General features: G+C 42.0%; 1 long non-coding RNA gene across 2 annotated transcripts; it reads right to left on the bottom strand.

Moving 5' to 3' along the window:
- Positions 1–649: 649 nt before the first annotated feature.
- On the bottom strand, positions 650–24,080 carry LOC128854229 (uncharacterized). Of its 2 annotated transcripts, XR_008453202.1 has the most exons (5): positions 23,913–24,080; positions 16,463–16,619; positions 12,639–12,697; positions 10,464–11,022; positions 650–10,356 (listed from the first exon to the last, which is right to left on the bottom strand). It is a non-coding gene; the product is annotated as an uncharacterized LOC128854229 (long non-coding RNA). The 2 variants fall into 2 exon arrangements; XR_008453201.1 differs by having other exon boundaries at positions 650–11,022.
- Positions 24,081–24,956: the final 876 nt, after the last annotated feature.

Raw genomic sequence — 24,956 nt, 5'->3', positions numbered from 1 at the left:
GGAAAGCCTATGGCTCATTAACTTATGTCTATTAATGGCTGCAAAATTCATAAACCTTTACATAATGATTTTCTTTAACTGTAGTACTATTAATTTTTATGGTAATTTTACTGTTATTTATGATCGTCAAAAGGGTCTGTTGGAAAAAGAGATAATCGCACAGGGCTGCCAATTTGTAGATCCTCTTATGCCTTATAGTAATTGTTGCAGGCTGTATTAAAGATTAAGAAGGTTACAAGGTTTGACTTTATAAGGTGAAAGTAATTCTTTGAAGGGAAAGTTTTATTATTAATAGTGATTAGAATTGATGGCTCAAAGAGCTATTGTAATTAATTCATGAATTCCATTCAGTTTTACTTCTTTAAGGGTTTAAAATGTTTGTATGATCTGAGAGATCCTAATTTCTTTGTCTGTCTGATTACCAGCTATAGGAACTTTTACACTCAAAAATCCACAAACAAATGAACAAACACACAAATGAAGTGTGAGTACTAGATCCGGTTGCTCCAAGCCCTATCCAACCTGGCCTTGAACGCCTCCAGGGATGGGGCAGCCACCACTGCTCTGGGCAACCTGGGCCAGGGCCTCCCCACCCTCACAGGAAACATTTCTTCCTAAGTTCTCATCTCAATCTCCCCTCTTTCAGCTTAAAACCATGTCTACTTGTCCTATCTCTGCACTCCCTGCTCAAGAGCTTCTCTGGAGCCACTTTCCGTACTGGAAGCTGCTCTAAGGTCTCTGTGGAAGCTTCTCTTCTGCACGCTGAGAACCTCAACTCTCTCAGCCCATCATTCAGGAGGTGCTCCAGCCCTCGCTTCACCTCTGTGGCTCCTTTGTTCAGCAGACTTTAGTAGAGATGAGGCTGTAGCACACAAGTTCCGGAACACAAAACTCTCTTATTCATTAGGCTTCCTCGTACAGGTAACCTTGTTAATTCATATGTGAAAATTATATATAAAATTGGAACACTTGACTTGCAAAATGGAAACCACCATTCTGTCTTTTCTGATGCAGACTTTTCTGCTTCTGTGAAGAAAATAAAAATGAGACAAATGTGCAGCAGAGAAAAGCAATAAATAATGTTTCATGATGATCAATGATGAGGAATATGTGCTTGGAAACCGGGAAACAAATTGTTCCGGAAGCATGATTTGACACTGGTTAGTGCTTTTTGTGTCAGCGGTAGCACATGGGCGCTGCGGTTGCCGTGGTAAGGTACATGTTTTGTTATGAACGCTATAAATAGACACATCATTGGCCAAAAGCATAAATGAAGATCCTGCTCTGGTCGTGTTTATTGAGAGTTTTGATCAAGGTCACAAAGGCTTATGTAATGATTTACCTGGTAAGTTAAATGGGCATTAAGTCAACCATCTTTGTGTGCCTCTGTGATGGAAGTATCTGCCACATGTTTTGTCATTCTCTCATAAATCATAACTATTTCTGAACTTCTGATTTTAAGTGACCGTGAATTAGATTTTTGTCTTCCCAATATTCTGTCTCTCAGAACAAACTGTTGTCAAAGGAATTCCAAATCTGTTCCTTGTAACAAATAGCACACAACACCGCAGTTCCATTGCTCCAAGCAATGACAGAATTGCAGAGCGAGCATTTCACATGGCCTTGTGCTGTAGCCACGCTCTTTTGATGATTATAAAGAATTCTATCAGTTTTCCTGTGTAATTCAGTCATTTCTTTTAAAAGAATCATCTCAACCTACTGGGAGGAATTTTTGAGGACTGAAAATGGATGATGATAATGATGATGATGATAAAAAAACCCCACCCCTGCCTCCAGCGCCTGTTCCCCCGTTAGAGCCATCACCATCTATATTTTCCTATGTCCTGTATGAACATGGCAAACCTGGATTTTGTGTCTGTTATGTCAGTGCTACAACATCTGCAGGAAATTCTATAAATGTTTGTTATGGAAACATTTGCCTAATCATCCCTGTAAAATTTTTGAACAGCAAAGAGAACAGCCCGGCACTGAATGCATGAATGTCAGTGCAGCCGGCACACCCGGAGAGATCCTGTTCTTGGCGACTGAGTTTCTGTTACGGAACACAGCTTACTAGAAAACACCCATGGAAAGATCAGGTCCTCTTCGAGTCCTGGTGTAAAATTAACCCTTTGTGGTGATTTTACTTTGGAAACTTTCCTAAATATGCAACCTTTTCTCAGTTGCACCACCTTCAATTCCAAAGAGACTCCATGGTCTGTGGGGTTGTTATTTCATACTACAAAGCACAGTCCAGACTTGTAAGAAATCTTTTTCCACTACTGTAAAGAAAAGTTGCATATAAACCAGTTCGCTGTGATTCAGTGTCATAATTACTATGAAAGTAAAATCTGTCTTTGCACGCTGTCTGCTGCTGGGTGCTCAAAGTCGAGCTTGAGCGATAAGCTAAGGCTGAAGAGACCTTTGCATTCCTATAGGAGCAGTAACTGCACCATGTCTTGGCTGTTTTGCTATTACAAAATAGAATATATGTACAAAGTTAAGGAAAATGGAGCTGCGTGAGATTCCTGGGGACCTTGCCGGAGGAAAAGGGTGATATAATTAACAGCTAAATCAGAACAACCTTGCTGAGGGCACAGCAGCCGAGGTTTAAGAGGGCTCTGAAGCATCCTCAGTGCTCATGTTCTAGTCTGCTGAAATTTTCCAGGGATATTTCTCATTCTGATGTGCCTTCTGAAAATTTTCCTGTAGTGAGAGGAGTTTTTACACTTCATTACAATGGTGAAGAGAAAATGAGATAGATGGACAGATTAATTCCTTATAGAAACAGACTCAAGCTCTGACCTGTGTAGCAGCATTGCAGTGATGTGCTGTGGCAATGGTGCACCTAAGACAGCGATCCCCAAGCAGTGCTCTGTCTCATTTTTCACTTTGTTGTGCATATTAATGAGCTAAGTGACTTTTCTGACTTGTCAGAGTGTTTGGTATTGTTTCCCACACTGTGTTCAGATTATTGCTTTACTAATTCCCTTGGCTTCCTTTCAATTTATTTCAAAATAAACCAAGATCAAGTGAAGCTTCATGTTTATAGCAATACAGAAAATGAATCAACATTTTTCAGCTAGACTCAGCCTGAAAAAGATGAAAGCAGGGGAAACGACTGCAATATGAACGCACACATCTGTTCGCAGAAACTGTCTGAATTGTTCATGGATTGGGAGTTGCAGGAGTTCTCAGCAGCATGCTGTGTGCTGTCGGGTGATGCTGGAGAACAGCGCCGGACACTGTTTCATGAGGCGTTTGAAGAGCAGGAGCAGAACGAACTTGTCATTTCTACCTTGGAAAGTTCACTTTGCTTTTGCTGTTGTGATGCTGGCTGGACTGCTTACCAGTGCCAGGGTGGTATAAACACCTCCTAGTTAGCAGCTGGGCTGAGTTTTCCAAACTATCATAAGCAATCCACTGAGTTTCCAGCAGAAGCCAATCAATCTCTCTGGTTAACCAGCAGCAACTCCCATTATACAGTTCCTTTAGTGGGTTGGCCAGTAGGACCCAGTTCAGCCTTCCGTCTCCTTTGCTTCAGTGGCTATCTGTAACCATCCTCTTTCAAACACAGGTGGAAGGGTTGAGTAGGAATTACAGTTTTCAGAGCTTCACAATCTCGAACCATTGCCCTTCTGCCACAGTTTTTATTCCGGCCTATGTCGCCCTTTGTGTATCGTACAGAAAGAGAGAGTGCGTGGTACAGAACAGGCTATAGCTGAAGGTTTAGAATGTACCTCCCTTAATATTAAGCTAGGGAAAGAAGAGATGTATTGGGAAATGTTACGACTGTGATACTAGTGTTTTGGGAAGGGCAATGAAAGCTTTTTCTCCATAACACTTCAAATATTGCCATTGTTAATCTATTCCAAGGGAGAGCTGGATGCAGATAGAAACAGTTTCTCGGGTGTAGAGCGGCAGAAATGCTGTGTCTGTCTGGTTTTCATTCCTTGCAGACAGGACGAGCAGTTGCTAACGCAGTTGCTTTAAAAAATGAGTTAACAGTCAGCCTATCTGGAATATATTTTTCAAGAGTTTGGAGTGTTTCCATTAGTGTGTAAGTACCAAGAAATATATCATAAAAGCCAGTTGGCCTCACAAACTTTGAATCTAATACCAGTTAATTGTATCAAGTTGCAGTTGTTCTAATGTTTTCTATGTAAGGGGTCAGAGTTCCAGCTAACATGTTTCTGGAGTTGTTGGCAGCTAAAAGAGAAAGGCTGCTTTATTGCTCTTTCATAACTGTTCTGATGTCCCTGGCCAAGAGAGCACCATTAGAGCTTTTATTATTTTTAATTTTGAAAATGCTTTAGAAACTATTACACAAGGACACCTGCAGGAGCAGAAGAGCTCTGAAGTTTAGAAAACTGATTCTGTTTTGGAAAGAGATAGTTTCTTCTATATGCTACAGAAAATAAAAAATTTCAAAACAATTATTTGTGGCTTTGTAGCAGTGATAAACTTTACTTAATAAGCCATCTTTCTGCTTAATATCATCTGGTCACATCTTCACTGTGCTTTTAAATCTTGACTAGTCTTTGCTTTTTCATTGCATCTTCGTTCCCGTTTATGGCTTCTAAGTAGTGTTGCTAACCCAAATTTGATACACGCCCTCAATTCCTACACACGTGAGGTTTTCCCCTTCAGTTTTTGAACTATTCCATGAGTAGAGTCAATAACTTTTAAGAGGGACTGCAGATGGAACTGTCAGCTCTTCTGGTCCCATATCAAGATGGAATTATGTAGTCACAGAAATCAGAGATGGAAAAAACCCATGAGGTCATCTTGTCCATGTCTTCTGCCAGTTCATAACGACTCCCTGCAGAATGTTCTCCAATGAGTTGTTTAGCTTAGGTCTGGACCATGCTTGTGAAAGGACTGCAAAGCCTTTCCTATGATTCTTCAGTTAGAACATTTCACTTGTCTGATTTTAGTCATATAAGACAGATTGCATCCATATCACTCCTGTAATGCAAACATTAATAATAACAATGACAGCAAGTGGCATTTTTGTTGAATAAATTATTTTGGTTTTAGGACCAAGCACCTTCTGTGTTTGGTAACGGTCTGGGGGAGTAAATGGCAGCTAAGAATTTCTGCAGTCAATTTTGCCTATTCCTGTATCTTCTACAAACAGTTCATGGTTTCTCCATATTTGCTGGCAATTTGCTGAATTGTTTCTAGGAATAGTTCTTGGTCTGTTCTTCTTTCACAAGCAGCTTTGAGTGGCCCAGAACTGAAATGAGAGGCAGGTCGGTTAAGTACTGAGCAGCTGACTTTTTATAAGTCCCAACCAAACCAAGTCATTGCCACTCCTAATCTTAATTTCATAAGTTTCCTTTGGTTTTCTAGACAAAAGAAACATGTTCTGCCCACAAAGGGCCGCAGTGAGCTCAGTTATCCCTGTACCAGCCACTTGTTCCTCAGGAAGGCCCTCAGGATTGCTGATTAACTGTTAACCTACAGGAGCCTGCTCTCTCCTCTGTGGTCCAGCCAGTCGTGAGGGACCATCATCAGCGTTGTCTTTCTCTCTGTGAAACCACGTGTGCATAGTAAGAAAGGAAGGGAGGCAGAAAGTCCCTGACAAACCCAAACCCACGCTGCTGCTCAGCACAACTGTGTTTTCACAAAGCTTGTGCATCTGTTATAGGATACTTTTGCATCTTGCAGAATGCGAGGCAATAGATAAAGTAAATGTTTATTTCATTAAATATCCTTTATGTTCGCATGAAGCAGTCATTTTGAAGTAGTAATGATCAGATTTTGAAGGGTCTGAGAGGCATTTATAGAATAATAACGTCACACAGTGTTCATGGTCTGTTGGAAAGAGGAGAATTTCAGTCCTATAGGGAATTGTGAAATGGTAAATAAGTAGGTGAGAGTGTGCCTCGGGAGATTAGCTTCTGATTGCGCTTAGTGTCAGTGCAGTAGTCTCTGCAACAGGAAACAGGTTTTTCCCATGATGAACATTTTTCCAGTAGGAAGAAAATAAGAGAAATCTCAGACTTAGAAACATGTGTAGACTTTCACAAACGAAGTGCTTTAATTTTTTCCCTTGCCTTTCTTTTCCCTGAATATCTAAGCGAAGTAGCATTAATCTGATAGAGAGTAAAGTACAAATGTCATAAGTAGAAGAACTCTATGGGAGCCCTGGTAGTTCACCCCCACAGAAATGAACAGCTGGATAATTCTCGTCATTCTCCAAAACCCATAAGGAATTAAATCTCATTAACTAACTTACAAAGAACTAAGACATTTGTCTTGGCTATGAGTTCAGTGGCTTCTCTTGAAGAACTTCATATTTTAACCGTAACTATGCCTTTTGAGATACCTCCGGATCTCACTCAGGGAACTGCCCTGATAAGGATATAAGCAAGAAATGGCATGGGAATTGTGAAGACAAATAGGAGGTTCTGGTTCTTCTGGAAGGAAAAAATAATAAACAAAAACCTACTCTTCCTACTATAACTTTAATTCTAATGTATTTATATGTTTACCTAATAATGCAAATCAGAAAGGATATAAAGAATTGATGGGGTTAAGCTGGAAACATTCTAATTACTGCTGGGACGGGGGGAGAGCAGCCCAGTGTGAGTGTGTGTGAGCACTGTCTGGCGTTTGGCTGCATCCCAGCCCAGAGAGGGTACAGGGCTCGTGCTGAGTTTCCTGCCTGGGGTGGGTCACCGCACACTTCTTCTCTCCTCCACTTTCCCTTCATCTCGAGATTGCTTTCGGTTAACATCTGGAAGGTTTTTTTCTAATCAATATCATTTCCTTAGCAAGAGCAGAGCATTTTTGTGATTGGGGAATTCCTACAGATTGAGATCAGCCAGAAAAAAAAAGTCGGAGAGGTTTTGGCTTCACTTCCCTTCTCTCTTTTTCTGTTACGTGAAAAAGTGTGTCTGAAATTTGTGTCGTGCCTAGTCTCACTGCACTGAAAAATGTAATGTTCCTTGAAAGGAATACAGCAAGCTCAAGGTTTTACCAGGAACCTTCATTTCTCTTTGGGACTTGGAAATCTGTTACGCCATAGAGTCTGAGCGACACGGGAATGTAGGTCAGACCTGAAGACGTGGAACATGTTGTGAACTCCCCTTAGGAATCACAAGCCCTTGAGGAAAGCGTGTGAGAAGTATGCAGAGATCACCCACCACTGAAGGGGAAGGCAAACACTTCTTAACTTCAAACACAAATGTTTGAAACAGAGTGAAGAGCCTGTGGGCTTCGGCATTTCCCTGGGAATGTAGGAAATGGAAAATGTTTGTTACATTTGGAATTGAATACTGAGCTGGAAACTCGAACTTTTCATGCTGTCACTTCTTCGGTAATGTCAAGTGGTAATGAATATTTTGTAGTTTGTTGCACCCAGAAGGAAGCCTTTCCTAATCAAAGTTCCTGTGGGTGAGAGATACCACAGTAAGAAAGAGTGGCCTCTTTTTAATAATACTGTCTGTTCAGTCTAAACACACTTTGGGTGCCTTCTCTGCTAGAGAGAGGCCAGTGTTCACTTAGTTGAGATTACTCAGTAGTTATTTTCAGAGTGCAACATGCTGTACCAATTTGTGATGACAATCTCTTTCACTCTGCTTTCAGTGCGGTCCCCATGTATATTCTTTCCCCACAGAAAATTTTTGCTGCCCCAGACTCAATTCTGTTGCAATTTTGCCCTCTTTGTGTTTGGCCTCTAAAGGTGTTGGAATGTAGATGGAACAGAACTCTCAATATTTCTGAAAAGGATGTTTGGGAATTCTGAGCCATTTATAGTTGAGTTTCACTGATAGGGAAGGAATAGCCTTATAGGAGATGTCCCACGTAGAGAAGAGACCTCTGCAACTGCTAATGTCCCTGAAAACTGTTTTAAAAGTTATCTCTTTACTCACCCAAATTTCCCTCTGTTTCTTTAGCTGGTTGTTTTCTTTGTACTGTGCTGTTTGAAGTTCTCCAGCTATGAGATGCTGTGAGATTTACTCTGTTACTTGGTAGCCTGCATATGCTTAGTAAAACTGAATTAAAATAGATGTAGAGTGATACTCCATAGAATCATGGAATGGTTTTGGTTGGAAGGGGCATTGAAGCCCATCCAGTTCCACCCCCTCCCATGGGCAGGGACACCTCCCACTGGATCAGGGGCTCAAAGCTTCATCAAACCTGGCCTTGAACACCACCTCAGAGTACCTTTTCTTCAGCTTTGAGAGCACAGTTATGAAGAAGGATTGAGATACAGGCTGATTCATGTGGGAGCTGTTTTCTTATGTGAGCTTTTCTGAAGTCATTTACTTGTTCTCCTTCACCTACATGTGCACACACTTTTAAAATGTGGTCTTCACCATTTTAGCAACCCACAAAAAGCCAGGTATACACAGTCAAGTTAGGCACAGAGTTAAATACCTGTAGGGAACTACTCCATGCAGTATTCCACCCCGAAAAAAACCCAACTCAGTGTTGAAGTTGCAGTTCTTATCATCAGTGCACTGTCAATCCAGTAAGTTATTTGGGTCTGTATAGAGGAGTGTTGTGTAGCTTTAGAAATGTGAAAGCAGCACAGGAGATGCAGCAGGGTTCGTCTGAGGGAGTCAGTAGCAGAGCCCGTGCTGGAGCTCGGAGTTATTTCAGCTGTTAGGAACTTTGACACAGATTTGCCGAGTCATACAAGGAGGTTGGAAACGTCCATCAGGCATTCCACATTGGTGACTTTTGTATAAACCATCTCCTGTCTTTGTGCTGTTGGTGAGCAACCCAAGCCATAGCAGCAGTGGGAGTACGTGTGCACTCATTGTTTCTGAGGGGCTCTGCTCTCTTTGACAGCCTCGATCCTGTCAGTGCTTCCACACTCGCGCTAAATCTTCTAAATACCTTCATAAATACCTGCACACTTCCAAAAGGAATTCAAATTCCTCTTGCTTTAGTGATCTATTTCCTAAGAGTGAAATGATCGTAGTATTTCTTTCCAAGTGCTTTTTAGACTGTTCCTCCTTGGCTTTCTTTTGCTGTGAAAAGCTGGTTTTGGTTTCTTGGCCTGATTTTTCACTCACATATTTAATCTTCCCTGGCTTCTGATAAGCTGCCAAATGTTTAAAATCTGCTTTGGTATTCCCTTGTAAAAGAGGTTGGATTTACCCGAGTTCATCACTGTCAGCTATTTCTCAATTTTCAGTGTTTGTTTTGCTTTAAGATCTTTATAGTAAACTAACAAACAAACAAAGCCTCCGTTTTACTGGCTCCTCCTTGTCAGGAATAGGAACTGTCATTTTACATCTAATGAATTCCATTCTCTCCTCCAGTGCAAACATTGCTCTCCCCATTGGTAATGACTTCGCCCAGACTCGGTGGGGCTCCTGTCTCTGAGCTGTTGGCTGTGTTTGTGGCTCTTCAGATGCTGTTAGGCAGGTGACATGCTTTATGGAGATCATTCTGGAAATACTTCAAATGAGCTTGCTTCGTGTCTCAGTCAGCAGACTCTGCTCCCAACTTCAGGTTAATACTCAGGATTCCTTTGCTGGAGGGGCAGTTTCTGCTTCCCTTACCGCACTCTCACAGTACTCGGACATTACAGACAGACATAGTTTACCCACTGTACATTAATTTAGTACCTTGTCTTTTGCTGTAGTAAATGTGGCTCTGAAATTCACCATTATAGATTTGTACCTACAGGACCTGTTTGTCATCATCTGGTTTGACTTTCTGCAAAGCACAGGCCAGAGGTTTATACCTGCGTGCAGAATCCACTAGGAAGATATTGGATGAATGAGAATCTGGGCAAGAGTAGTGGATCCCTTCCTCAGATTTCATTACAAAGCTGGTCATTTGCCACTTGTCATTTTTTAGTAGTACTGGTTTATAGGGGGAAAACACTGGTGTCGGGATGGTAGATTTTTGGGTCTTCTTTGTAAATGATAAGTCTTTCTAAAGCACATTCATCAGTACGCTAGTTGGATATAGAGTTTTGGGAGGTTGTTGATGCCTGTGATACTTTCTGCATACTTGTTATATAGGCTAAAAGGCTTAATTACCGAGTCAGGAACTGGTGGTCATTTTTATTCTGTACCTGAATATTCCTATGATCATCCCATGTAATGTTACAGTTCTCTGTGAAAAGCTGTCTGACTGTGTGCATGCGCATGGTCTTGCACTTACAGAAGAAGGTCCTGCTGGTTAATTTTTCTGGCATTATATGGGTTTGTGCAAATGGGAATTTGCTCAGGCTCCATGTCTGCCAGCGTGTCCTGCCTCCTGTGGGGATGGCCATCTCCAACAACCCGCAGCACGCATCCGTGTGTAATTTGCCTGGACAGCCAGAGAATTCATACTGCCAAAGCCAGCTGCTAGTGGATTTTTAACGTGCCCTGGTTGGTTCTGAAACGTGGAGAGATTCTTGTTACCTATTAGTTTGTCAAGTAGCATTTTGAGTGGGCTCAGAGCAAATGAAAGTTGTGTGTAGATAGAAAAAAAGTTGCCCTCACCTTGTGGCAACACATTAGGAACATCCATGGAGCTTTTCTTCCGTGTTACTTTTCCGTGTTCTTCGTGTCAGCCTTTCACACAGCGACAGGGTGATGAAAACATTTTTAATAGGCAAATCAAATATAAAACATCAAACTCCAATTTCATCCCCTGGTGCCAAATTAGGATATTTGCTTCATTCCTAATTGAATGCTGACAAAATGTCAAATCAATATTGGCCATTTTCATTTTGCCAATATTTAGTTGATATTCTGTATGGCTTTTGCACATATGGGAGTTGTGCTCTAGAAACTAAAAATTAAGATCTTATGAGAGGGAATAATCCCATGTTTCCAGCATAGGACAAATGCAGGAAATACAGAAAACACCATGGAAGAAGGCAGATGGTCAGAAAAATGAGAGAAACGTCAAGATCTCAGAATTTTCACTGTTGATTAAACCTGTAAGGCTTTGGAATTCCACAGAGCTGGAAGTGTGCTGCATCCTTACCACAACAGTTTCTGCCACTAATGTGATTTCACCGACCGCTTGGTCCACGAGATGTGTCCATTGTGCCATCTGACAAGAAATAAGGAATTATTAAGGGAATCTTATTAAGGGAATCTGCGAGATCCACCAAAGTTTTGACGAATGCATAGGCTATTGTTGTTGTTGCCTTTACACAAATACCAGATTCAACCCATGACCTTTTGTATTGCCAATACTATAAATTGCTAAGGGGGAAAACAGAACGCATGCAACAGTTCCTTCCTCTATTTATGATTTAAGAACACTTTTATCAACTAGCCATTCCTCAAAACAAAAACCAGCTGGTTGGCAGAAGTGCCCTGTCAGCAGACAGCAGCAATTACACTGAGGCCAAACGGCATCTTAATTAGTTACAAGGCAGCCCAGCTGACAGAGAGAGGAGCCCTTCACAGCTACATAAATCTGTGGCAAATTTATCCTTTTATTTAACACAGACACACACCCCTTTCTTTAAAAATTTCAATCTCAAAAAGGTTTTCCGATCAGAAAACAAGTGTTGTTTGAACCTTTTTCCTTCTGAATGAATAAAAAAGATTTCCTTCCTTTGATGTTTCTTTGGAGATTTGTGCTGAGGAAACAGTAGTGGGAGGAAGTTTGAATGTAAGCCTGGATACACAAGCAAGCGTTGAGCCATCAGCCAAGTGCTGAATCCTAAACTATTGACTCTAACGAAGTTCTTATCCAGTAAGAAAGTCTGTCAGGCTCAAGGAGCAGGTAACAACCTGTATTTCAGCATCCAGCTTGGGAGAAGTGTGTAGCTCTGCGAGTAGGATGTAAGCTCCAAGGGGCTTCATATAAATATTGTATTGCAAATTTTGAGTTTTTCTGGCTTCAGCTTAAAACCATTGCTTCTTCTGAGGCTTGAGAGTTGTCTTTTCATCTTGCGTGCTGGATTTAAGTCACTTGTCAATCTTTTTTTTTAATATATTAAATAGCTTTCTTGGTCTAATAGTTATCTTAGTATCTCCAGACCTGAGATAATCCCATCCTCTGTTGTTTGTAACATTTCAAATGTGATTATTGGGAAGCTTTGTAAGATGTGCCGTTTTACTCATGCTTCATGCAAAGTTAAAATCAACCTTCTACTACCTAATTCCATATATGTATGTGCAATAATCACTAACTGTATTTGCTAATGTGTTGTTAGAATTAAAAAAGAATTACTTAAGATAGGATTGAAAAGGGAAGTGCAACAACTATTTCCTGTTTAATCTGTATCAACGTGTCTTGAGAAGTGAAATTTTAGATTTTATGTCAGACTTTTTGCAGAGGATATTCCTCACTTCTAAGGCACGTTGCTGTTAAACTTATTAAGTCCCCATTGTCTTCACTCTTCGATGCATTCTGTTGTACAGAACTCTTAAACAGCTTCCCTGAACATGCTAGCAGGACAGACCCATGAATGGCTGGGATCTGGATCACCCAGAGGCTCTGTGATTGTCTTCAGTCTCTGTAACACAAAAATTCATCACTAGTGATGTGTAGAAACCAGATCTGCTTTCAAATTCTGCTGATTCCAGCATATCTGGTATGTAGAAGGGACAGTTAGAAAGCGTGTAGTCATGGGTTTGTTATGATAATATTGCACGCTAAAGGAGGCCCAGTTCTCTAATAACAGTGTGAGCATCGCTCCCTGCAATACGTACGTGTGTCTGCCTGCGTTCCAAATGTCGCTGGGTGGGGCCGTCAGGGAAACCAAGAGCAGCTGTGGTGGCGAAAGAGGGGGAATAGAAGTTTGAATTATTGTTAACACATGTACCACCCTCCTAACCCCCACTTACACGGACAGAGCACACTGCTGAATAAACCCCCTCTGGATATGTTTGTATTCCAAAACATGTCATAAGGAAAGATTAACAATTTTGGAAATGACTCTTTTCCTTGAGAGGAAGATTTCATTTCCTTGCCTGGTATTCTTGGAAACCTTTCAAAAAGCTGAAAGCAGAATAAAAAAACGATGAGATGGTTGTTAAAACCTGACCAATGTCTTGTTTCACTGGCATAGCGATCCAGCCTAGTGGAGGGAACTGTGAGCAGGGTGCAATTATGTGATGTGGGAAAGGCCAGTTTTTCTCCGTGAGTTAAGCTAAAAATGTTTAGGAGCTATTGCACTTTGGGAAGTTTGTGGGTTTGCCAAAAAAAAAAAGGCTTGTCTTCTAAAGAAATATTTTTCCTCTGTTACAAGGAAATTATATAAAATTATTTCCTCAAAATAAAGAGATTGGATTCTGTTCTACAGGACTGAAAGGGCGATGAAGCATTGGAACTAGCTGCCCAGGGCAGGGGTGGAGTCTCACTCCCTGGAGGTATTCAGAAAACGTGTGGCCGTGGCGCTTAGGGACATGCTTTAGTAGGCACGGTGATGGTGAGACAATGGTTGGACTGGATGACCTTAGAGGTCTTTTCCAACCTTAATGATTCCATGGCTCCATAAAAAATTTCACTTTCACATCTGCCTTCTGCTTGTTTATTGTGATCCCTAGAGAAATGTTCAGACCTTTCTGGTTTCACCTTCTGGTAATGTCCGCTGCCCAGCTCCTACCCCAACACTCATACCTTGCACGTCACAAAGACCAAGCTGCACCCAGTGACAACAGCCTGAAGGATTTCAGGAGATGAATAAGTGAGAACAACTTATACCAGCAGGACTGCAGGGCTTTTACACAAACTGAAAATCACATTTAATCCGTTTGTCAGAAGGGTATTTGAGACCCCAGTATGGCCCCTTTATTGAACACATTGCTCTCCAGTTCTTCCTCACTCACAAATCAAGTAACCACCTTCTCATCTACCTCAGTCTCGCTGCTGCTTAAGAAAAGCAAATATAAACTCCTCTTATGTACTAACTCTATAGAATGAACTGTAGCCAAAGCAATAACACACAAAGTTAATTACTGTCTTACAGACAAGCTGGTTTTCAAGGACTCTTAGAAGGCTCCTATCGACCATGGTATACCCATGAACAATGCCGGAGAGAGGTTTTCTTGTGAGCGGGCTCACTACAGCATGTGGCATTTGCGGGCTCACTACAGCACGTGCCATTTCAGATGGGGGTGCTATGCTTAATTGCCATTAGAGCAGAGCTATTGCATTAACCATGGTCCAGAGCAGCATGGAGCTCAGCAGATTTCAGTGCGGCCTTCGGAATGGGAAAGGTAGAAGAGTGCACTGAGGGGGGAGAGGGTTTGGGCAGGCACACTCCAACGCTAGCACTATTTGTGTACGTGGCTCGTCCCATTTTCCAGTAATGATGCAGCTGCACTTTTGCTAGCAGCAGCACAGTCGGGCTAGCTACCTAGTAATTAATAGATATATGAATGTTAAGACCAGAAAAGGCTGTTCTCATCATCTAATATGATCTGTTGTGTAATTTCTCTCTATTCATGCCTGCCTCAGATTCAGTAGTACTGCTGAAAGCGGTGTGGTTTTGCGTTAAAAGCTCATCCTTTGCTGTTTCTTATTCCTTCCAAGTGGATGAGCCTCTGCTCAAATACAATGAACAATACTTTTTTCTGTATAAACTTTACAGAGCAATTCATATTTTTTTATTACAGGTGATAAGGGCTGTTCATTATTCTCCTTGTTTCCTTTTGTTTTGTTCTAAAGTCTCTACACTTCCTCAACTAATTTATAGTTGTTGCTATCAGTTTCTCTTATTTCATCTATGTTCTTTGTAGAAGTAACTGTATGATTACTTTTGCATCCCCAGTGTTTTGTAAATGGTTTTATCTGTTCTTAACTAATTTAACATTCTTTAATGCTCGTGAGATCCCATTCTTTCTCCAGTAAGTAAATGCTTTCATATAGTTTGCAAGTATTATTCACATTTTTCTTTTATTTCTTCTAAGCTTTTTTGTCTTATAATAGTTTTTTTCATAGTGAAATTGTCTACTTTAAAGCAGCAAGTATGTGTATTCTTGATTCAGCCTCTATTTTGTCAAAACAAATATTCCAACACCACTAATTTTTTATTATTAAATAAATCTCTTTTCCCTTCTCAGAAGTTCCACTATGCCAGGTACAGTAGCTTTTGAGGGAGGAAATGATTGGTATCATTTGTAAAGAGGAATAACTTTTTGCTTGTGTGTTACTGACAGCGTGAAGCCTTCAGGAGGCTTCAGTGATCAGTACGAAGATTGAAATCAGTCACTGGAGTGCATATTTCCTACCCCTTTCAAACAAGTGTTTAAGAACTAGACATTTATTTCTCGGGTGTGAGGGACTGTGAGTAGTCTCGGATGGGGAATTCTGATCTATGGGGTACAATTCAAATAGAGGACGATGAGAAGGCACTGCTCACATGATGGAAATCAGTGAAGGGATCCTGCATAACAGCTCCTCTCTTGGGTCATAAGTGGCATTGAGCTTCAGAGCTGACAACGTAAACCCTTACCTTGTGAGTTAAAGACCTCCTGCCTCCATTGTCAGGAGTAAAAATCCAGAGATCTCTCTGGAAACTTTATGTCTACTTTATTGTCGTTATTTTTCTTAGTCTAAAGTAAGATATTTTGAATCGAAAAGTGTATATTTTGGGGTTTGCTTCGAAGGGGAGGAAGGGAAGAAATAGTCACTTGGCTTCTTTGGATGGCTGTGATATCCACATGTGGTACAGCAGAAATCCTTCTTTTCATGGTCTGACATCTCCTTCCCTTTGTGGATGCATTTAAACTGCGCCTGCAGCCTGCGAGGCACCTTCCTGCTGGCCCCAGGGACCGACCTTGAGCAGGCAGGGCCCAAAGGCCCTCGGCAAAATCCCAGCTCTGATCTGCTTTACAGCCTGCCCTGTTGGGAAGGTGTTACGTCTGTAGGCATGGTAGGCAAACAGGCATCCTAAAGAAGGGCACCCAGGTGTTTCACGCTAAAGAGACAGCCACTAGCTAAAGGCGTGTTGTTGGCTGGAATGGAAAACTTCTGTTCAGTTTTCTCCTTGTCCCTTTGTCTGAGATGGGGCTTAGCTAGTGGAGGCAGGAGAGTGTAACGAATAAAGGAAGAAGGAGCACACTGAACACAAAATGTGAGCAGGAAATCAGAGGGAAAGGGAACAGCAAGAGAAATGTGAGAATAAGGGTGAGATGAAGAAACAGCAGTAGGGGAGGGTCGCACAGAGCTAATCTATAGGCTAGTTAGTCAAACACGCATTGTGTGCTGCTACACAAGAACTGAGCTGTCTCTGTGCTAGAAAACAGCTCAGTGTATTTAATAAAGAAAAAGTGATCATAGGCTGGCCAGTCCCTGATAAATCAGTGTGTGTATTGGGTTTGTACCGTTCTGAAGAGCAGTCTGTATATTCTCTTAAAATAAAAAAAAGAAGCAGCCTTTTCATTGACCGTAGCTCTGTGGGAGCAGCAGCTCTTCCCCTACACTTGCTTTTCTCAGAATAATTTATGCTGTAGGCTGCAGTGAAGCGTAAACACTCGATGTGCTTCTAAATAACTGAGTTTAGGTGTTAGAAGACATCTAGCCACATTACCACGAAGCTCCACATGGGTTCATTTTCCCAGCTTCTCAATGCTGTGCTTGTGCACTGAACTCCAAGTGTGCTGTTTGGCAGCATTGGCACACCCTGAGGAATGAAATCCATCCATCTTCTGGGTGCAGTGTATTTCCTAATCTGCAGCAGTTAGGTCCTGAAATTCAAATAATTGGGAAGTTAAAATAGTGTTGGACCTCTTCGGTTCTTAGATAAGAGATTAGATAAGAAGCCTGCAAAGGAAACTTTAGGGTTATTGATAACAGCGGTATTATAACAGCTGACACCCTTCCCTCCAGGGTTATAAAGCAGTCAGTGCCCTAATGAATTTGGGGGCGTTCATGGCAGGCTGGTGTATGGTGTAACCGAGGACTGTCAAAGGCTTCTGCCTTCTGCCTCAGAGGCCACGAAGTGTCAGTAATGTGAGAAACAGTGCTTCAGGTTTATAAAGTGCAGTCTTCTCCTGGGATCCAAAAAGCAGTGAAATCCAATGGTCTGGTTTTTTCTTTTTGTCTTCTCTCTATTTCCATGACTTCTCCTCCTCGTCCACTATCCATCCAGTTATTAGCGAGTTCTTTGTCCATCAGGACATACATCTTTCTGCAGGGTATCCAGCCTTTAGGATCTCCTGCAACATGGACCTTTCCAAAGGGGCTGTGGATGTTTCGAGGTTCCTTTAAATCTGAACCATGTGAGACGAGGAAGAGACAGTAAGCAGAAGCTTTCATGTGTCTCACAGCTGCCTTCCTATCAGAGTCAAGATCTGATTTCACTCCTGAAAGGTCCTATTGTTTCCAGTGAGAGCTGTGAAACGGTTACTTGTTGAGTGACAGTGAATGGAGGGGCAGCTGGGCAGGCAAGGATGGTTCTCCCTGAACAACTCACAGCTGTGCGCTGGGATGGCAGATGTGAGGATTTGACACCCCCTTCCCCCCAGGATAGAGTATGGGAAGCTGCTGGTTTCAGCCTGGATGAGGCTGCATTGAAAAATACCTTTCCAGATCTGAATAACCTCCCCTTTCTCAAAGGCATGCTCAGGTGCTCTTTTGTACAACTTATTCCCAAAAGGAATACATGTCAGATTTTTGATCCAGGTTATTGACTAAAAAGAATTTTATGGGCAGAAAAATGCAAACAGTTGTGGTTGAGAATGTGTGCATAAATCGGAGAGGTTTGGTAAGCAATAAACAAATGACTGGTGGCACGTGTAACTGCTACTTGTTTTTCCTAACTCTGGGAACCACACTGAGCATCTGCAGCCTGGTTTTATCACATTGATTTCTAGCATTTAGTAGTTTGTTCATAGTTGTTCGAGTGGCTAGTTCTTCATCCTTTCTAATGGGAGACTGTTCTACCAGCTTCAAATAGATTATCGCTGGGAGTCATCCTGAGATTTTGTATTGTTTTGTTTTATTTTGTTGCTCTCGGATTTAACCTGTTATAGTTTCACTGACCAATACCGTTCATTGCCTTTTTTTAAGACATCACATACTTACTAAGTTTCTATCTTACTGTTTGTTGTCACATCTCTCACATTATTTATTGGTTGGCCAAATAGTGAGCCAAAAGTTCAAGTTCGAGGCTTTCTGAAATTTGGACTAATTAGTGGGACGGTAAATACGTTAATCCAACATATCTCCTGCAACCAATAAGGAATGAATTTTAATGGAACAGTTCAAAGTTCCGAGGTTTTACATTAAAATTTAGGGACAGACAAGACAGGAATAGAAGACAGACCAAGATTTATTTCACATCTGTTTTGGAAATGAACAAAGTTGCAGACAGCTGAGAGCTTCCTTACATTACACTTATATTTTTCTTGAGGTTTGTGGGAAAATGAGAGTTAGAAGTGGAGCAGGTGCTAAAGCTGACTAAGGGCCTCCTGTCATGATCATCGTGTTATATCCTACAGAGGGATCTTGTGTCAGAAAAAGCAAGGAGTGAAAACTGCATTGCACATTATAGAGGAGTCTTTCTGTTGTCCCTGAGCAAGTGGACATACGTCATGCTATGTATGCCTTGAGAATGTATGAATGGATTCTGTCACTCGTGATGCTGATGTTTTCAGGCAAGCAGGCCATGGTGAGCACTCACCATGGTGACCCACATGTGGCTGGGGGTATAAAGACACCCCAAATAGCAAGCAGCAGTGTCTGGACCTTGGGGTTCAGGGAGGACTGGTGGGAGCAGCACAAGCTGTTGTTTGGTTGGGAGTGGGAAAAATTGAATTTTCTGACAACTGGTCTTAGTTGTATAGGGCTAGAGTTTCTGTTGGGCATGAATACCATTTGCCTGCTACTATACCCTGGCCATCAACAGTCCATGGTTATTTGGAGTCTATAAATAAAACAGGGCAAAAGCAGCTACCTGCATGGAGTCTGTAAGTGCTTTTAGGAGGGAGTAATTTGTCCTCTAGACAGGCAGACCTAGCATCGGTATTCATCCCTGTTCCCAAAGCCCTTCAGTCAAGTTATCCTTGGATTCCTTGCAGTAGTCCCAAGAGAGTTCTTGAAAGCAGGGGCTTTAGAGAGTTTGAGATGACATCAGAGCCAGACCTAGCTGTTCTTTTGAACGCAATCCTGAACGGCTTCCAGTTCATCTCCTTTCCTGGGCCTGCAATAAAGGACACCAGCTTCTGCGGCCCAAGGACCTGATCAGTCCAAAGGCAGAGCTTGGAGATCAGTGTGGAATAGGTGTCCATCAAAAACCCTTCAGCAGATACAGTTCTGTATGTACACACACATGCACACACTTCAAAATAATTGTGTTTACATAAAGATACATGCGACCATAACGCTAATTCTGCTTGACTAAAACCAAGTGCCTGTCTGTACATACCCCAGCCCACACAGCCCTGCACAAGCACATTCCTGTTTCCAGGCTCCCCGTCCACATCCTCATTTTGCAAAGCCACTTCCAACACACAAAAAAAACCGAATCTTGAGCTGACACCTAAACATGTGTGTTCAAACGCTTCCACAAGTGAACTGTATGGGTGCATTCATATATTGCAACAAAAATACTCTTACATGTACAAAATCTTACTGCTTGCAGGAGCAAAGAAACACACAAGCAGTGCCTACAAGCACACACATACACAAAAGACAGGAATCACTCAGCAGCCCCAGTGTTTATGCTGGCAGGAGAATGTCAGTCACTGCGCAGCCTGCCTCCAAACAGATGTTTGATTGTTTTTGGGTTGCGGTTTAATTGTTGGATACTGTTCCAGCACTCAGAGGGGATCGAAAATACTCCAGGTCTGCAGCTGCAGCAAATGCCAACCTTAAAACAAGGCAGATTCTGAAATCATTGCTCGGGGGGAAACTGCTCACGCAGGAAACCTTAGCCAAGCCCTGCATTAATGCTACTTTGAAGTCAGAAAATTAATCTCTGCCATTTAAAAAAGTTCTGTTTTTTCAGGGCCTTTTGTAAGTTTATCTAAGACAAAGCCAATTCCTTCTGGGCAACTGTGACGGTTTATTGACTTGCCCAGGCTTAGAGACTTTAATGGGCCTCTCTTCGTTTTCCAGAAAGTCTTTCCTGGATTCTGTCCTGCATTTAAGGCTCCTAGTGGAAGTGAGAAGCAGCTTATTAGGCAATCTCTTAGTTGCTAGTCAGTTTTTATTTCATTAGAAGATTTGAAATAATAGGCCTTTGTCAAGAAGAATGAATACTGTGTGACCGCACCTCTGCTTTTCCGGCCACATAAGGTAGCAGGTTGCATTGTCTGGATGTGCCTCTGGAAAGAGACGCTGGGACTTTAGGGCTGGTGGTGGATCAAGGAGTGTGTGGGACAAATGCTCCACATTTAGCTTAGATTTGTGGGAAGAAATAGGTGGAAGGGGGCGTGTGGCTGTTCTCATTGAGGAGAAATGAGAGACATTGAGAAACTCAGTGAGGGTAGGGAGATGTTCAAAGGATCCCCCAAAGAAAACTTTATTGAGGATAATCAAAATAACAATCAAAAGTGACCAACGGTTTTGGATTCATTTAAAAAGACAGTTGCATCACTGATTCTCTTGACTCATAATATTTCCTGGGAACAGTTTTTTTGAAGTAGACAGAAGAGAGTGGGCCTGTTGTGAGGATTTTGGTCTCCTTAAGAGCCTAGGATTGCCTGCTGCAAGAAAAGCAGATGGGATCTGTATCCAGTAAGTGTCTTATGAGTAGCTTGCGATTTGGAAAGTTGTGTAAGATCCCTGGTATCTAGTGTGAACATGGAGAAGGTAGCTCTGAGTTCCTCTGGGGCGAAAGACACTGAACACTTGCAAATCCTTGTGACTGTTGTAACAATGAATGAATCCTCTCTGTTTACACAGTAATATAAACATTGTAGATTAAATACTTCTTCTCTGCTCTTTTCAAATTAAGAGGGATATTTTCTGCAAGGCTGCAGAGGAAAAGTATAGGCCGAAGCCCACAAACTAGCTGTCCTAGTTTCATCTGGCATTGAACGGTGCTTACAGATAGTAAATTATTCCTTTGGTTATTTGAAGCAATCCTAGAACGTGCCTAGAAAAAAAAAAAAAAAAGACAGCCAAGAAAAGAGCAAAGAGCTCCTGTGCAGTGTCTGTCATTCCCCTAAATCCACACGGACTCTGTTGATGTCCGATGCAGTGCTACCTTGACAACTCCAAGCTCAAAAGCTGTAGATTTAATAAGTGTCAAGAGCAAGGACTGGAGCAACAAACTAATGTAATGGCCCATCAGAGCAAAATATGACATCATGGAAGTTGTGTGGTCAGCCCTTGGTTAGGTAAGCTTCGGCACAGCTGTCTCAACCAGATTATCCATTGCAGACTTCCTCAGCTCTGAATCTTGGGCCTTATACATGTTTTTTTTCACTGACATTTTTCCATTTCCATTCTCCTCCTTGCCTTGGAAAAAAAAGAGCAGCTCTAATTCCAATATTTGTTCCAGTTTCTGTAAACTACCTCTCCAGATGAACAGACCTGGCCAAATGGCATTCCTTGCAGCTCACACATAGTCAGGAAAGTAAAGAATTGGAAGCTTAATCGCATTAAAAGTCTATATTGTACCATTTGAGGGACAGATAAAAGCAGGGGTGGGCCTGCTCACAGCCGTGTTATTTTCCTGCTGGATTTCTACTACAGCTTCTTTTGTCTTCCTGTAGTCTCATATTAGATGATAATTTTTTAATCTTTTCTGAGGCAAACCCAAGTTTCTTGCCACATATATGCACACCATCATACACATGGATATATTCACTTCCAGACCATTAGAATATACAACAAATATGTTTTTCTCTCTTTCCACTTCATCCAACGCTCTTTCCAGGCCTTGTGACTCTCCCAAATCTTACTCTTGAAGTCTGTGTTAAGTCATAGTTTTCTTTCTTTTCCCACTGCTTTTCAACTAGGTTCCTCGGTGTCTTCTTATCAGCATCCATTTGCTACCTAACATCAGTTCCAAGATGTTCAGCAGAATGCTGAAGGCTCCTTGCTTGTTTCTTTCTCCTCAAACTGTTTTCCATGTTGTGTTCATTCTTCTCTTCCTCTCTGAAGCCCTTTCAGAGTACTCTACCGTGCTATTTAAACAGCCTCCTAAACCTCACCCCTCTAACGGTCACGAGCTTTGTAAATCTTCTCTTTTACAAACAAGTTTTACAAACCCAACTATAGTAATCCATGAAAAATACTTCACTAGTTTGCATGTGATGAGCTGCCTTGGAATCGTTCCAGTTTAGAAGGCAAGTTTCTTGGAGCAGAGACAACGTTTTCTTCTCTTCACTGCATTGTGTTGAGCAGAACCCCCAATACAGCATTGACTTGAACGAAAATGAAGTTTTGATTCAGATAATGTTGGATGGGTTTCAGTCTGAGTTGAGTTGTGCTCTGTTATGCAAATACTGCCAACTTCATCAACACTGGAGGTCGTTCCAGTCTAAGAACAGAGTCTTCCAGTTTGTACTAAATGAAAAGGCACTCAAGCCAAAAACTCTCATACACCCCAATTTCCTGTGGTGAAATTCAAAGTACACGGATGTGTACTGATAACAGTGGGTTACACTTACTTCAGACCATTACTGAGCTTTTTAATAAGAGCAATTATCTGTGTAGGTAGGTGCAACTGCCAAAGAAAGATCTAAAGTAACAAAGTTGTAAAACCAACCGCAATAAAGCAGCCAAGGTATTTTAGCAGCCTTACTGGAAAACCTATGTAATGCAGAGATGGGAAGGCAGAAGGAAGATCGTTGGTAACCAAGTAAAAGTAGTTATCCTAATGTGACAACAGATACTTGTGAGCCTCATCAAAAATCAAAGAGCTTTTCTGAATCAAAAAGCTTTTGTGTCCTGCAGGAGCACCCAGGGAAGTCAGTTTCTCAAGACTCAGATTTACCAGCTTAGTGGTGTTGAAACTCTGCAGCAGATAAAGCTCAAAATGGAAAATTCCTTGCATAAAAAAGAATAATTTATTATCCACTTGGTACATTTGCTAAGAGGAGATTTCAGACTGAAAATGAACAGTGGAGGCGAGGCTAATTGTCCCTCCTTGTGGGAAGAGTGGAGTGATTCACTGATCTAGGACACGAGAAGAACAGAAGTCAAGTGGGTCTCAGCCCTCTTACCAGTACACATTGTAATCACCTGGAAAAATACTATCACTCCCTCTGTGGCTTTTCAGTCAGGCAGTGCCCAAATGCTGTGTAATGAAAGGCAGATATCTGGATAGAGGGGTGGGTGGATTGAGGCTGAATGGTCCACCAAGGTGGAGCTTCCCTTCTTCTCCTGCTCTCCAGACAGAAAGAGCTGGAAGCACCCTGCTAACACTCAGCCTGATCTGCGTCAGAAGCTTCCTGAGTTTTTCAGTTTGCCACTTGCAGCAAACTTTTAAAGCCTAATGAGGACAAAAGCCGAAGGAGTTAGTCCAGTTTACCTGATTTAGTTCTGTCCCACCTCCTGAACTGAGCTAAAGCTGGTAAACCATGAGCCTAATATTGTTCAAGTGTTGGCTTTTGTTTAGTTAAACAAGTTCAATTGAGCTAAGAAAACATCATTTCCCACTGTAGACAAAAACGAAGGGCTCTGAAAACCAGGCACAAAGGACCGAGCGAAGAGAGGATTGAAGTAAGGCGGGACAGCTATGAGTCAGGCACAGCTACTCTCCTTCCAGCTGCCTTCCTGAGAGCATGCCTTAGGAATAATGATGAAAAAACTCAAACAGCATATGTAAGAATGCTGCTCTTTGCCTTTCCATGTGGCTGATTGTTTTGTTAAGCCAATCTTTGAAAGGAAAGGAAAAATAGGAACTGAATTCGTTCCTGCACAAGCTCCCTGCAGGTAGTTTTCTAGGAGCACATATGTCTTTTAAACAATCACTTCTAATCCTAGACCTGCTTTATGCGCTGAGATGCCATTTCAAACATGATTCCCCACATAGCCAAGATGTTTCTCCCCCTCCCGCTTTCTCCCTCCCTCCCCTCCACTACCTAGTTCAGCCGTGCAGCACTGTTCTTTCAAAGTTTTCTTTAGGGAGTATCCTGCTTCATCGTGCCAAGCGATGCTCCGCTGCGGTAACATGATGGAGCATTAATGTGATCCGCCAGTCGTGCCAAAGGCTCATCCCGAAGGGAGGTGGTGTGCATGTGCTGGCTGCGGGAGAGTTCAGGGAGGGGAAGAGCTGAATAATTTATGCCTTTGCTTTACAGCCCTATCCGAGGCCCTTTTAATTCTTTCCTGTTTGTTTTTCTCCCTCCTGTGGCAGCATTTAGTCATCTCCTCGCAGTGTGTCCAGGGAAGGGAAGGGAAATGGAGCATTTCCAAGGAAGACAGATCATTCTTCCCAAAGCGGGTCATACAAATTACACCTTAAGCAGATCAGACCCATAGGTCCCGGCTACTGAGAACGTTCCTCACAACAAATGCTGCTGTGAGGGAAGGATAGAGTCAGAGCTGATCTCTCTGATGTTTTTCAGAAAATTCAGTGTCAGCACATCTAATTTTTTGCTCCTTTGAGACGTTTCCTTCGTTTTATTTGAAGCTGATTTAAGAGAAACTAGTAACGCACAGGAATTTTGAGAACTGGATGTAAACTGTAAAGAAAGGAGAAGGCATGAACTAGACTTGGAACAGACCAGCAGTTAATCCAAGCATTCATTCCGTCTTTAAAAAATCACAACCACCCCAGAAGGGGTGCTAGGTGCAAATCTGACTTCTGCAGTGACTTCTGCCAATCATATTGGTTGACATTGCTGCTGCAATGTAGGGCCTGATCCTGCTTCTACTGATATAAAGATTCCCTTGGTATTTTAATGTCCATGAACTGTGGCCTTGTAATAAGAAGGTATGGAAAGTACGGATTGTGCTGGGATTCAGTGTCCAGGCACTTCTCTCCAACTCTTCGTATGCCATCCACACCAGAACACCCAGCACACCCAGCACCCACAATGTTTCAGGCTTGCTTTAAGGCCACGTAAGCGAAGCACAGTCTTTTGGGGAGACTAGTAAAACCCTTTCTAAAAACAAACAAGAAC

Source organism: Cuculus canorus, chromosome 21 (assembly GCF_017976375.1).
Source record: "Cuculus canorus isolate bCucCan1 chromosome 21, bCucCan1.pri, whole genome shotgun sequence".
NCBI lineage: Eukaryota > Metazoa > Chordata > Aves > Cuculiformes > Cuculidae > Cuculus > Cuculus canorus.
This window is presented reverse-complemented; position numbering and strand designations above follow the sequence as displayed.